Source organism: Galleria mellonella, unplaced genomic scaffold (assembly GCF_026898425.1).
Source record: "Galleria mellonella isolate WM207_F2 unplaced genomic scaffold, CSIRO_AGI_GalMel_v1 utg99, whole genome shotgun sequence".
Lineage (NCBI taxonomy): Eukaryota > Metazoa > Arthropoda > Insecta > Lepidoptera > Pyralidae > Galleria > Galleria mellonella.
In genome coordinates, this window is record NW_026442184.1 from 3,643,439 (window position 1) to 3,656,336 (window position 12,898).

A 12,898-nucleotide genomic window follows, 5' to 3' on the forward strand; every position below is an offset into this window, starting at 1 on the left:
GAGTTAATTAATTGCCTAATCGCTGAGCTTGTGTGAATATTCCTGTGTTGATTTGCTAGCAGCTCCCGAGGTGTTTCAATACTGCTGACATCTAGTATCTAATAGTAACAACTAATCATTTCTTTATTTGATCGTTCCAAAAAATTCACCGCGTGAACGCATTTCTGTATTCCTGCAACGACTCGATAAATATTGTCCTATGATGTTAATGAATAATGAAATACTAGCTGTATCCCATGGCTTCGCCCACGTGAATTAGTACATAAAGTATCCTATGTATTAAGTTACGATATAACCCGTCTATGCACCAAATTTCGTTTAAATCCATCCAATAGTTTTTACATGAAAGAGTACATCCATCTTTCTTCATTTATAATATGTTTTATTAACGTATGTTAATAAAATTTAGTTTTTTTTGTTGATGGGTGAAAATGGAATGGTAACCCCGCCTGCGTTAACGGGATACGCTGGCGAAGCACCAGTGAATGGTGATAGATGAGAATGAAAACAGGCCAGTTAGCCCATCATGATGAATTCATCGGGAATTAACCATCATAGTTTCCAGGGGGAGCCGCGAGGAGGTCGACCTGTTTGGCTATATTACTAGCAATGGGATTTTTAGTCTCCATTACTAACAATCCCTTTCCCCCCAATAAAATTTAGTTATTTAAATTAAATTTTACTATTAAACTTTTTTAACATTTTTCACTTTAGACGAATCCTTCCCCTTTATCCCGCTAGCTATCCCATTCCGCACCATTGTTTGCCATGGAAATGCAAATCTACAATTTTACAAATGGAATGAAAATAAAAGGCAAAGCATTTCAGATTTAAACAGTGAAGTTAGGTAATAAAATTTATGTTCAATTAAACAACAACAACGGATTGTTGGTGATAGTAATGAAGAGGAGTTCTTGCGTATGTCAGTATTGTGTTGAGATAACTGTGGAACGTATGGTACAAGCACAAGCGGATAGCGATTTTGAAATCTGCGAATTTTTAATGGGTGATAATGAAATAATAACTCCGCCTGCGCTATCGGTATACGCTGGCGGAGCACCAGTGAGAGATAATAGGTGAGGATGAAGCAGATCAGTTGACATGTCCATCGTGACAAAATACATAAGAAATAACCACGATAATTTCTAGGAGGAACCGCGTGGTGGTCGACCTAATAGGATATATTGGTAGTAATGGGGAAATTAAATACTAACTATTTTAATACTAACAACCTTTTCCCCCCAAATCTGTGAATTTGTACGATGTAACGAAAAGTACTTTTAAATAGATTAAATTTACATTTGATATTTTAAAATTGCCAGTGTTTCACTAGTTTTTAAATAACTATACCTAGAGATCTTTTTTTTATACCACTGAGATGGCAAACAAGCATACGGCCCACCTGATGGTAAGTGGTCACCGTAGCCTATGAACACCTGCAATACCAGAGGTATTACGCGTGCGTTGCCGATCCTGAAGAAACCTCTTTACCCTTGTTTTGAAGAACCCCATGCTGTAGTCTCTTGGGAAAACATCGGCAGGGAGCTTATTCCACAACCTGAGTGTTCGTGGGAGGAAACATCTCTGAAACCGCGCAGTACGCGACCATTGAGGCTGTAGGCATCACGTCGGAATAAAGTGTTAGGACTAGGAGCGCTGGTGTAAGCGATATACCTTATCAAATAGACCACTATACAGTCTCTTTTGGACTAATAATAATTCCCTGTAAATTAACCACACAAAAAAAAAATGTGTGTATTAACAAGGACCCTCACTAAACACTGCAAACTAAACATGCATATGGCCCAACAAGGCGCCCTCTATGTCGAGGCTGTTTCGATGCCGAAGAAACGGCTGCTCACGTAATCCTGGAATGTAAGGCTGTGGCCCATCAACGTTTAGAAATCCTCGGAACGGAGAGGTCGCTCCGTGAGGCCTGTGAAGATCCCAAGAAGCTACTGTGCTTCTGGGCGGAGCTAGGTTGGCTGTACTAGCCACGACTCATACGCACAACGGCCCAAACAAAAGCCCGGAGGCTAAGCGCGGAAAATAGAGTCCTATTAACATTCACATTCACATGGCCCAACTAGGCTTATACCCAAATAGTGTTTGTAGATTTTGTCACAATGAACGAAATAAAATTAGAATAATAATAAAATTAGCCACGATGGGGCGATTAAGAATACTTAATGGTCGAAGGATGGGCAGTACCCCCTTTATAGGGGAGTTCTGCAGTGCAAAGTTAATGATTCATATAACGATGATAGCCTCGATGATCCAATGCACTTGATTTCATTTAATTCGATTTGATCATTTGTCACCATTCACTGGTATTCCAGCAGCACAGTGATAGATGGATTACAATTCCTTTGCCATCTCATTTCAAATGTCTAGTATATATGAAGGTTAACATTTTTGAAATATTTTAGATAATGTTACAAGAATAGAAGCAGTTCGCTTGTAACTTGCGCCGAGGTCAATGCTAGCGCACCTAGGTCCTAAAGTGTGCGGGATTTAAGGTCTCCCCGCAGGCATCCGAGACACTCGATCGTGCGATAGCGTAGCTGCCACTAAAATTTGCCGTTGCACAGAGTAATAATAACTTTAGATTGTTGAAAATTATTAATTGATTAATTTTTTTTTAAATTTATTTCTAATGGGTCCGAAAATGTCGCGACCCAGTGATATACTTCAACTTTTAAATCGTAAACGTCGTCGGTTTGAGTCAGATTAAAATAACCCTTTGTGTATTAATTTATTGTATCAACCGTTAATTGTACACTGCTGAACATATGCATCTTCCTATTGTGGGGTTTTGCCAATAGCTGCCATGATTGGCAAGCGGGTTAGCAACCGCAGTTAACCTTCGATGATGTCTTAAGAGCGACGCTGCTGCCCATCTGTCGACAATCAAGTTCCTTTAGCCAACGCTCACAACACCCACGGGAAAGTAAGAGGTGACCTTTTCTATCTTGAGACCATATGTCAATTTGTTAGCTAATAGCAAACCAATACTCCCCCCCATTAAGGGGGAGACCTATGTTCCGCAGTGGAAACTTAACGATTGTTATGATGACGAATACATAGTACTTATCACTTGCTTAATTTTATCCATAACTAAATCAAATGTATTTACCAAAAAAAGTTTTGCGTCCGTGGGTGCTCTGGGGCTAACGAGTGCCGATGTCCCGATAAAGCAGATTTATAAGCGTGATAACGTACCTCAGTGTTGCGTCTCTGTACGTTTTATTGCTCTGTACTCGGTTATAATTGGTCGGTCGATTGTCGTTCGAATGGATAACGTAAGTACTTGACGTTTCAGTTGATAGTTTATATGGATAGCTCCACCTTATATGATTTTTCAATCAAGGTTTTTTTTACACGACTGCCTATAAAAAAACATCAGCCGTTAACTGTCCACTGGTGAACATAAGCCTTCCCCATAAGGGGGGCTTTGTCAGGGTTGGCAACCACAGTTAGGCTTTGGTGATGTTTTAAGAAGTACGCTGCTGCCCATCCCTCAATCATTAAGTCCCCTTGGTCACCTTTTATGATACACACAGGAAAGGAATGGGTAGCCCATTCTATGCCGGAACCTTTCGGCATAAAAAATGTAATGTAGTGAGTACTATATACAGTGTCATGCAATTACACTGATCCCCTGGTCTTCATGCTACTCTGAATACCGTGTGTTATGAGTAGCCAGGGAATGGATACCTGATGGGACATCTCAGAATACCCAGACCTGAGTCAATTTAGAATTTATCGTTTCCTAAATTGTCCCGGCTTGAAATCGAAACCGGGACGTTATTATACAAAGCAACGTCAAATGTACCTAATATTCTCAGGGTAAGTAGGGTAATAAGTATGTATATATGTAAGTTTCTTTATTCCACCATAACTTCTAAATGCCTGAAAAGTTTTGAATGTATTGGGTAATGTTCTTTATATTATTCCGAATGTCATTGGCTATAAATTTTTAGTAATTCGTATTTTTCGACAGGTGAATTTAATTAGATTTTTTTTGTTTAATTCCGCTAACATTAGGCTCCAAGCAACGATCTGATAATTTGCCTGAAGATGCCTCGTTTAGAGGTGAAGCACGTGTCGCAAAACGTGCGTGAACAAAATGGCAGTCGGAGATTGATGGCTAATATGGAAAGTTGTGGAATTTCTGGTAGTAATAATGGTGATCAGTCTTCGAGTGTTGGCAATCACACACATACTAATGGTAGCGGAATGAAACAAAATAATTCTAATCAAGTAAACTCTATGGTATTTATCATGCAAATGATGCCGATAATGTCATGTAGGTACATATGGTCAATTATCTAATTTTATTTAGGTAACTTCATAACTGTATGTGGGAGTTACCGGTTCATAACGTAAGTATTTGTTACTAAAAAAATACATATCTAAATCAAATACGTCTAATCCTTACTAATGTTGTAAATGTGAAAATGTTTCTTTGTTTGTTATCTTTAATGGCCTAATTAATTACTATGAAATTTGGTGTATACGGAGCGCGGGGGGGGGGGGGGGTTTGGAGGGATTTTTAGTAATGGTATCAAATAACCCCATTACTAGCAATATACCACGTGGTTTCCCTTGGAAACTATCGTGGTTAATTCTAGTTGAATTTGTCAAGATGGGCTAACTGACCTGCTTTCATCCTCATCAATCATCTATCACTGGTGCCTCGCCAGTGTATACCAATAACGCAGGCGGGCTTACCATTCCATTATCATCCATTAAAAAAAATAATATTGTTATACTTTTTTTTTTTCATTTATGCTACAGTGTGAGTTGCATGATTCTATTAATAAATTATTTCTTTATTTCTTCTTTTTATAATACCTAACAGTTTCAATAGCACGCCGTATTCATTCAACCCTCGCCAAGTCAAATAAAACCACGGAGCGACTTACACGCAACATGACATCGAATCATAAGAAGTCATTAGGCATTCAAGCGAACCTCGAGCGAACCCTAATTTCGTTGCGAACACCCGAATACTGCCATATACCACGTTTACTGTAACATTCTGATAGCGTAGTACGATAAAGCAAATTATATTCTAACCTCCTATGTTTACAGTCGATTTTGAATTGAATAAATTCGATGACAATCATTCACATATCAATATCACAGTCAAATGAAATTAGAGTGTATGGATAACGAAATAGAGTTGAATATCGTATAAAGTTTTGTACAGTCAACAAAAACACACGAGAAAAAACCAGGCATCTTTTTGCGTCCCTCGCTCCCCTAAGCGTGGGGGTGTGGGGTGAAGAAAAATCCGCGTGGCGCGGGGTGGTGAAAGGCCCCCAGTAGTAGTTTTTCGTCGGAATCACGCGTTCGCGACACGGTATTGATTTTCTCACACATACTCGCGTTCAGGTGGCGAGAGAGGTTTTTTGAACTCACGAATTTTTGCTGTAGCTAGTGCCTACTCGCACTTTTAAAAATACGTAACCTTTGTGTTTGTTTGTTCGTAACACTTTATTGTATAGTAAAGTTTAAAATTTATTTTATTTTTATTTATTTATTTAAATATCAATGTACAGTGCAATTCTATGTACTAATGGCGGACTTAACGACGGACGCTGTTCCCATCATCGGGCATTAAATTATATTTCTTTACGCAACTTTGAGTGGCAAACAAGCTGACGGCCCACCTGATGGAAAGTAATATAGGTCGCGATCGGCGCATATAGATATAAACATAGTACTATGAACATAACAGAGTATACTGTGTCCACCATGATACCTTTCATACGTTGCCATTCCTGAGAACTAAGGTGTTAAGCCTCTGTGCCTAATATTTTCAGAAATATTGAGTTCTTAAAAGAATGAGTACAATGATGGACTTATCCCATAAAGGGGATTTCTTTTAGCTTTTATCCACGATTTCTGTTTACTGACCGGGATAAAAAGTACCCTATATCCTTCTCCATCCTATATAATATGTGTACAACGAATTCCATAGTGATTGGTTAAGCCGTTAAGACGCTATAAGGCAACAAACAAACACACTCACTTACACATTTATAATTTTTTTTTATACAGCTTAGAATGGCAGACAAGCTGACGGCCCACCTGATGGAAAGTGGTAACCGTCGCCTATAGAGATGAGCAGTACCATGGAAATAACAGAGTGTACTGTTTCGCCCATGATACCCCCCATGCGTTGCCATTCCTGAGGACTCAGGTGTTATTCCTTTGTACCCAGTAAATTCACGCCTATTATGCTAAGGATTAAGTAACGGAAAATTTTGCAACTGTATAAATTATATATACTCATATATTTTGTGTAACAACGTATTTTAGGGTAATTGTTAAATTATTACAGAGATCTTAAGTATTGTTTTCGATTCAAATAATAATTCTATATTTAAAAATTATGTTAATTTTAAAGACAGCGAGCGTTTCATTGACAATTCGTAAATTGGTAGTAGTTTAACGATCCATTGCAGGTCAATAAACTTTCATTTATATAATCGATTAACGGGAATTTAATGGTTATTTAATGAAAAAAATAATTATAAAATTAGATTTAAAGGATTATTTTTCATCAAATAACCATTAACCTACATTAATAATTATATAATACATTAATAATTTTAATGTATTTATAACGGTATGGAATATTTAACTTTTTTTTTTGAAAATCAGAATGGCCCTGATGGATGGCTGACGGAAACCGTCGCCTACAGCCATGAAGTCCTGATTATGGTGTTATGCCTTCATACCCTGTAATTTCCATGCCTTATCCCTTCAAACCGAAACACGAACGGGACAGAGGTACCTAGGCAGACGACTCTTGTACAAAAACTCCCTCTCGTAAATAGAAAAGTTATAAACATTTGTCTGATTAAAAAAAGAAATTAAAATGCTTACATACATAATTGTTTATCTAGTTAGAAAAAATAAGATAATTTCGTTCCTTGTTAGAACAAAAATCCGAAAAGATCACCTCCATAAATAATTATTTTTAAACCGACTTTAAAAGAAGGAGGTTTTTAATTCGGTCGTATTTTTTGTTTGTTAACTCATACCTCTGTTAGTTATAATATAAACCGAAATAAAAATATTTATGTTTTTAGAAAAATAATTAAATACGGTAGGTATTTAAAATTGATTTATAAATACATCCATTGGCGTTTCATTAATTCTGCCTACTCCAATAGGAGACAGGGGTGACAGGTATGTATGTATATGTATAATTTATTAATAATTGATAAAAGGACAGCCGGTATTATCAAGATATATATATTTAAGTTTCGAATACAGTTTCATTTTATGATATAACTAACTTTTGCCCGCAACTTCATCCGCATATCTGTTGAACTAGCCAATTTCTTTCTCCATACAATAAAGTACTTGTATACCAAATTTTCCGGTGATTGGATAAGCTCTGAGCAAACTATTATTAAGGATATTAGATATCCATTAGGATTGATTTCCCAAAGATTTCCATAAAATTAGAAATAAGGGTGTTTAAACCGGCCCAAAGCAACTAGCATGGCATACATCTACCTATATATTTAATACATAATTATGGCTCGTTATAGATTCTATAATATTATTATAAGGATTATACCTATACATCGCAACTGCGAATTCTCACACATCGCATATGCAAATGAGTAAAGGTGTAGAAGATTAGCATCTTATTGTGATTTGGCGATTCGTTCCGAACACTTCATGTTTGTTCGCGATTCGCCGCGGCCCGGTGTGTCAGCGGCTTAATGCTTAACCCGTTTTGTACTGTGCTCTGTTGTCTGTCATTTGTTTTTTTTTTTTCGTTTTATTTATACATTTTAGTAATAATATAAAAATTGTAAATTGTGAGTCACATTGGGAATTGTCAATAATAATTTAGCATTTGTGTTATAAAAAACATTGACGTCAATCACGTGACAAAAATAGTTATTTTGATTTATAAACTAAACTACCGAGTTGATTTTGATAAAATTTCTATGCGACCAATTTGGACGTACATCTTTTCAGATAAAAAATAAATGTGTGATGATGACTAAATTACGAAGTAACAAATATAAAAAAATACAGCAGCATTGAAAACATCCCCCTTTTTTAAATTCGATTGTAAATTGTTTTTTACTGGAAAATTAAATTCAAATAACCTTACCACTGTCTGTGTCTTAAGCTTGTGTACCTACGTTTACATAGTAGCACCCACACAGTGTTGGCTAGAAATTTAGCTAAGATCAGGCGGGCCGTATGCTTATTTGTGAAGTAAATTTTTTTTTGTATAATCCTTTCACCATAAATTAAACTTTTAAAATAACTTATTTTGCTGAACTAGATGTCGCAGATGTTGCAGAAGTCATTATTGCAAGTTAGTTTATTAGTTGTTTAATTCCGCTATCATCAGTATGTGTGCTTTATTGTTTATGATTCAAATTAACAATTCAAAGGTAAGCACTTTTAGATTTAATTTCAAATGGCACAAGATCATTTCAATTGAATCTCTAAGGGTGTAATTTTCACATTGTTATTACGTACCTACTTAATTTTTCGCTTACACCAAACATAAGCGAATATGAAACGTAAACAGTGAACACAAAGTTCACAATGACAAAGCAAACAACAGACGTACAGCGAGCCGAAATGAATAGGTACGAGACAGGACAAGGTGCGCTTTTTGTTTCGACCCAACGATTTTGTTCTCAATTTAAATATTTTATACATGTGACAATAGACAAAAAACCGGTACTTGTAACTGTAAAAAATTAAATATAAAAATTATGACGGTTGGCCCTTTGTCTCTTAATGTATGCAAATGCCATACGGATGTGATGCTGTACGGAAGTGGAGACTGATTTTTTTTGTGACGCTATGACGCTGCTTGTTTGGATTACTTGTTTTGTGATTCACCAACTGATATTATATATATATATATATATATATATATATATATATATATATATATATATATATATATATATATATATATATATATATATATATATATATATATATAATTAGTATTTGATGTTAAACAAAAAAATATATACAATATAAAATTGACTTTTTTGTGTCATTTAGTAATATTAGGGGAGTTTTGCCAATAGTTGCCCTGCTTGGCGGTCGAATTGGCAATCGCAGTTAGGCGCCATTCTAAGTTGCATAAAAAAATATAGCAGTGGCATTTTGGAATGGCAATGCATGAGGTACATACTGTTCATGTTTATAGGCGACGGTTATCACTTTCCATCAGATGGGCCGAGAGTTTATTTGCCATTTATTTATTTATTCATTACCTAGTGCAAATGTATATGGCGGACTTAATGCTAAAAGCATTCTCTCCCAGTCAACCATAGGAAAGTCAGAATACTCGAATGCGGTACTAGTAATTATTGATATACATACATACTAAAATTACATATATAAACTAATAAATATATATAAATAACAAATGTACTTACACATATATGACATATACTATGTTATACACGAAATTGAGAATAATATAATGCTATTTTAAGTTACATTAAAAAAAATTACAAGATACGTAGTGCATCTTAGCATATTTGTAATGTCCATTTTGCTCTACATGTCTATAGGTTACAGTTATCACTTATCAATCAGCGGGTCTACCATGAAATGAAATTCCGAAATTTCGGACTCAACTTCGTGTTTTTGTTTATACCAAAATGGGATCAATAAATGGAGTTCAACATTTCGTTCGTCGTACATCCTATCATAAAAGTCCAAAGGAACAATATTTTAACATTTTTAATATTTCCAAACGGCATGTATTATGAAATTTTAAAATCAAATTTGTGTTTCTTTTGGCTCCGAAATTTCGGAAAACATTTCATTGTAGACCCTCAGGTTGTTTCCAATTTTCACTCTATTTAAAAAAAAAAGGTTTTCAAATTGGTTGTATTTTTTTACGTTTGTTACCTTATCTGTCAGTTGTAAACCGATTTGGAAAATTTTTACTTTCAGATTGGTCCCATAGAAGTTTTATCAAAACCGATTCACTAGTTTAAGTTAGTAATTCAAAACAACTGATTTCGCAGTGTGATCTCAGTATATAATGGGCTATCGCTTCCCTTCCCGTAAGTGTTGTAAGCGGCGACTAAAGAAATTCACTGGTACAGGGATGGGCAGCGGCGTCCCTCTTAAAATATCACCAATGCTTAACTGCGTTTATCAACTTGCTTGCCAAGCGTGGCAACTACTGGCAAAAGCTCCCTTTATGGAGGAGGCTTATTTTGGCAGTAGCCAGATAATGGCTGAGATGATGATGATGAGGAATTAAAAAACACCGCTCCAAAAGACATCTTAAATTTCTTATCACTGATAGGAATTAGCAGCGAACTTTAAAAAAGGGCGAGCACAAAAGATCATGGTAAGGTCGCAGTGTCACAGGTTTTTTATGCCTGAAAAAGCCCGTCTCTCAGTATTGGCGAACGGCCGATGCAAAATCTTTAGACGTTATTATACTTTTTTTTTTATATACATTTACTTTTAGAATGTTCTTATTATTTGTAATTTCAATTTTATATTTTTTGACATATCTTATTCAATCTATGTTAGCTGAACTTAAACCAAAAATTTTTTAACATCTCAGTAAATTATTGATGCCCATTAATTCTTCTCTTTCCGCGTCTAGGGAAAGTAGATAAAGTTTTGTTTGAGAAATCAGTTCAGGGTACAATAGGACTGATATACCTGAAAAAGGTAAACGCCCTTAAAATAATATTTAAAAAAAATAAAAAAATTTTTTTTGACATATATCATATTGTTCTGTTCCTTGCTTGCTGTTTAATACATTTATTTCGCTACTAAATTCCGTGTCTACATCATTTCATCACCTCATCACAGTCCACCGCTCCGTAATACTCAGTAATAATAATAATGGTATGATGATGATGAACTGGTTTTGCCACAAGTAAATTTTTTTTTTCCTATTTAATTTAGTTTTTTTTTTTTTTACGATACATAAAATGGCAAAGAGATGAAACTCTTAACGTTTATTTTATAAAGTTAGATAAAGTAAAATATCCATTTAAATACTAACCACATTATCGCCGAGCGAGACAACAATATGGCGAGACAATAATTCAGCGTTTATTCACAAACGATTAACCTGCATTACGCTGTCTTCATCTAACGATTTATTCTACTTCGTTTCGTTTTTGTTTCCTTTCTATAGATAAAGACCTTGTGTTTATTTACTTGTTTCTATCGCCATAGTAGTGCGGCAGTTTAATACACTACCCGGTGATTTCGGATTCGATTCCCGCATAAAATTTGTATTGAAAAGTATGTGTGTTTGTATTGGTTTGGGTATTTGCATTATCACCCTGGTTCTTGTTTCTTTAAATTAATTATTTATCTAATTGATGTCTGAAATCATTTAAAATGTTGAGGTGGGACGAGTTCAAAAAATGCGCCACGGAACTGCAAACTGCATCTGAAAACATAAAGACAGTACAAAATTTTATGTTAAAAATAAACTTTTTAATTATTTAATTAATTAATTTAAAAATATTAAAATTAATAAAAATAAATAAAATAAAATTATTAAGAAATAAATAAAATAAAACTATTAAAAAATAAATAAATAATAATGATAATGATTTAATTAATCTTAGATTTAAACAAACAATAGACACGTTACATACAACAAAAAATTGAAAACTGCCTCCTTTTTTAAGTCGGTCAATTAATACACATGTTATTTCTCTATGTAGATAAAGCAGTGGATCATAGCTAGTCTAAAAATATGTATATCGGATGCCAAGTACGTGATAATAACATGTTACAAAACACAAGATTAATTGTGATTATTTGCATAACAATGGCGGCCATATTCGTTATTGACACTGAATCGTTGGAACAAAATGTATTGACTAAACAAAACTAAACAATTGTCGTTTCATACAGTTTGCAGATAATAAAATTGGGCTTGAATAAATTAATAATTAATCATTCATTGTATAATGGACGTTTTTCATTCGAATGTAAGGGTTATGAATATTAATTATTAATTGTTATTATTTTGTGTTTTCGATTTTTTAATATCGCTAAGAGTATAGATAGTTTTGAAATATAGAATAACTCAATTATAGATTTTAAAATAATTTTCAGTGATAAAGCTTTAATGATGAGATTTTTCCATTCTTTATAAATATATGTTTTTTATGTGTACTGCTTAACCCTTACAATGAAGAGTGAATAAATAAATATATTAAAAATATGTATGTGAGTTTATTACTTCTTAGCGCTTTAATGGGTTAACCAATCGTTATGTTATAAATTAGGTATTTACAACATACCGATGGGAATTAACATAGACTACTTTTTACATTGGTCTATGTACCAACAATTATCCTAGTTATATGGACGAAATTCATATGAAGTATTTATATGAAGTACACAGACTAACATTTATATGAAGTACCTTAAAAAACTTCTAAAAGAATTAGATTATGAATTCATTTGTATGTTTATATATTGAAACTCATATTCAGAAATGGGACATTAATGGATTGTTAAAATAAGTATGATTAGTTAATTAATATGTTCAAACAACGTAGACAAAACTGTGAGTGGCGATATAAAACAGTTTCTTTTTTTAAATTTATGTTTAAAAAATGTACCTGAGCCGCGGATGTTACTTTGGAAAAGTATAAAATAAACTACGAAGCATAAATCAACTACACACAAACGATGCATACATCACTATACTATAAAGCTCTAAATTTGACAACACACCGAAAATATTTGATCTCATTACGCATACAAACAGTATTCCACGCATCAACAGTAAAAATCAATAATGCTCACACAAAACTCGCTTTTGTACCACTGTGCGAAAAGTTAAATTATTCCAGACAGACCCTTCAACTAAGACTTT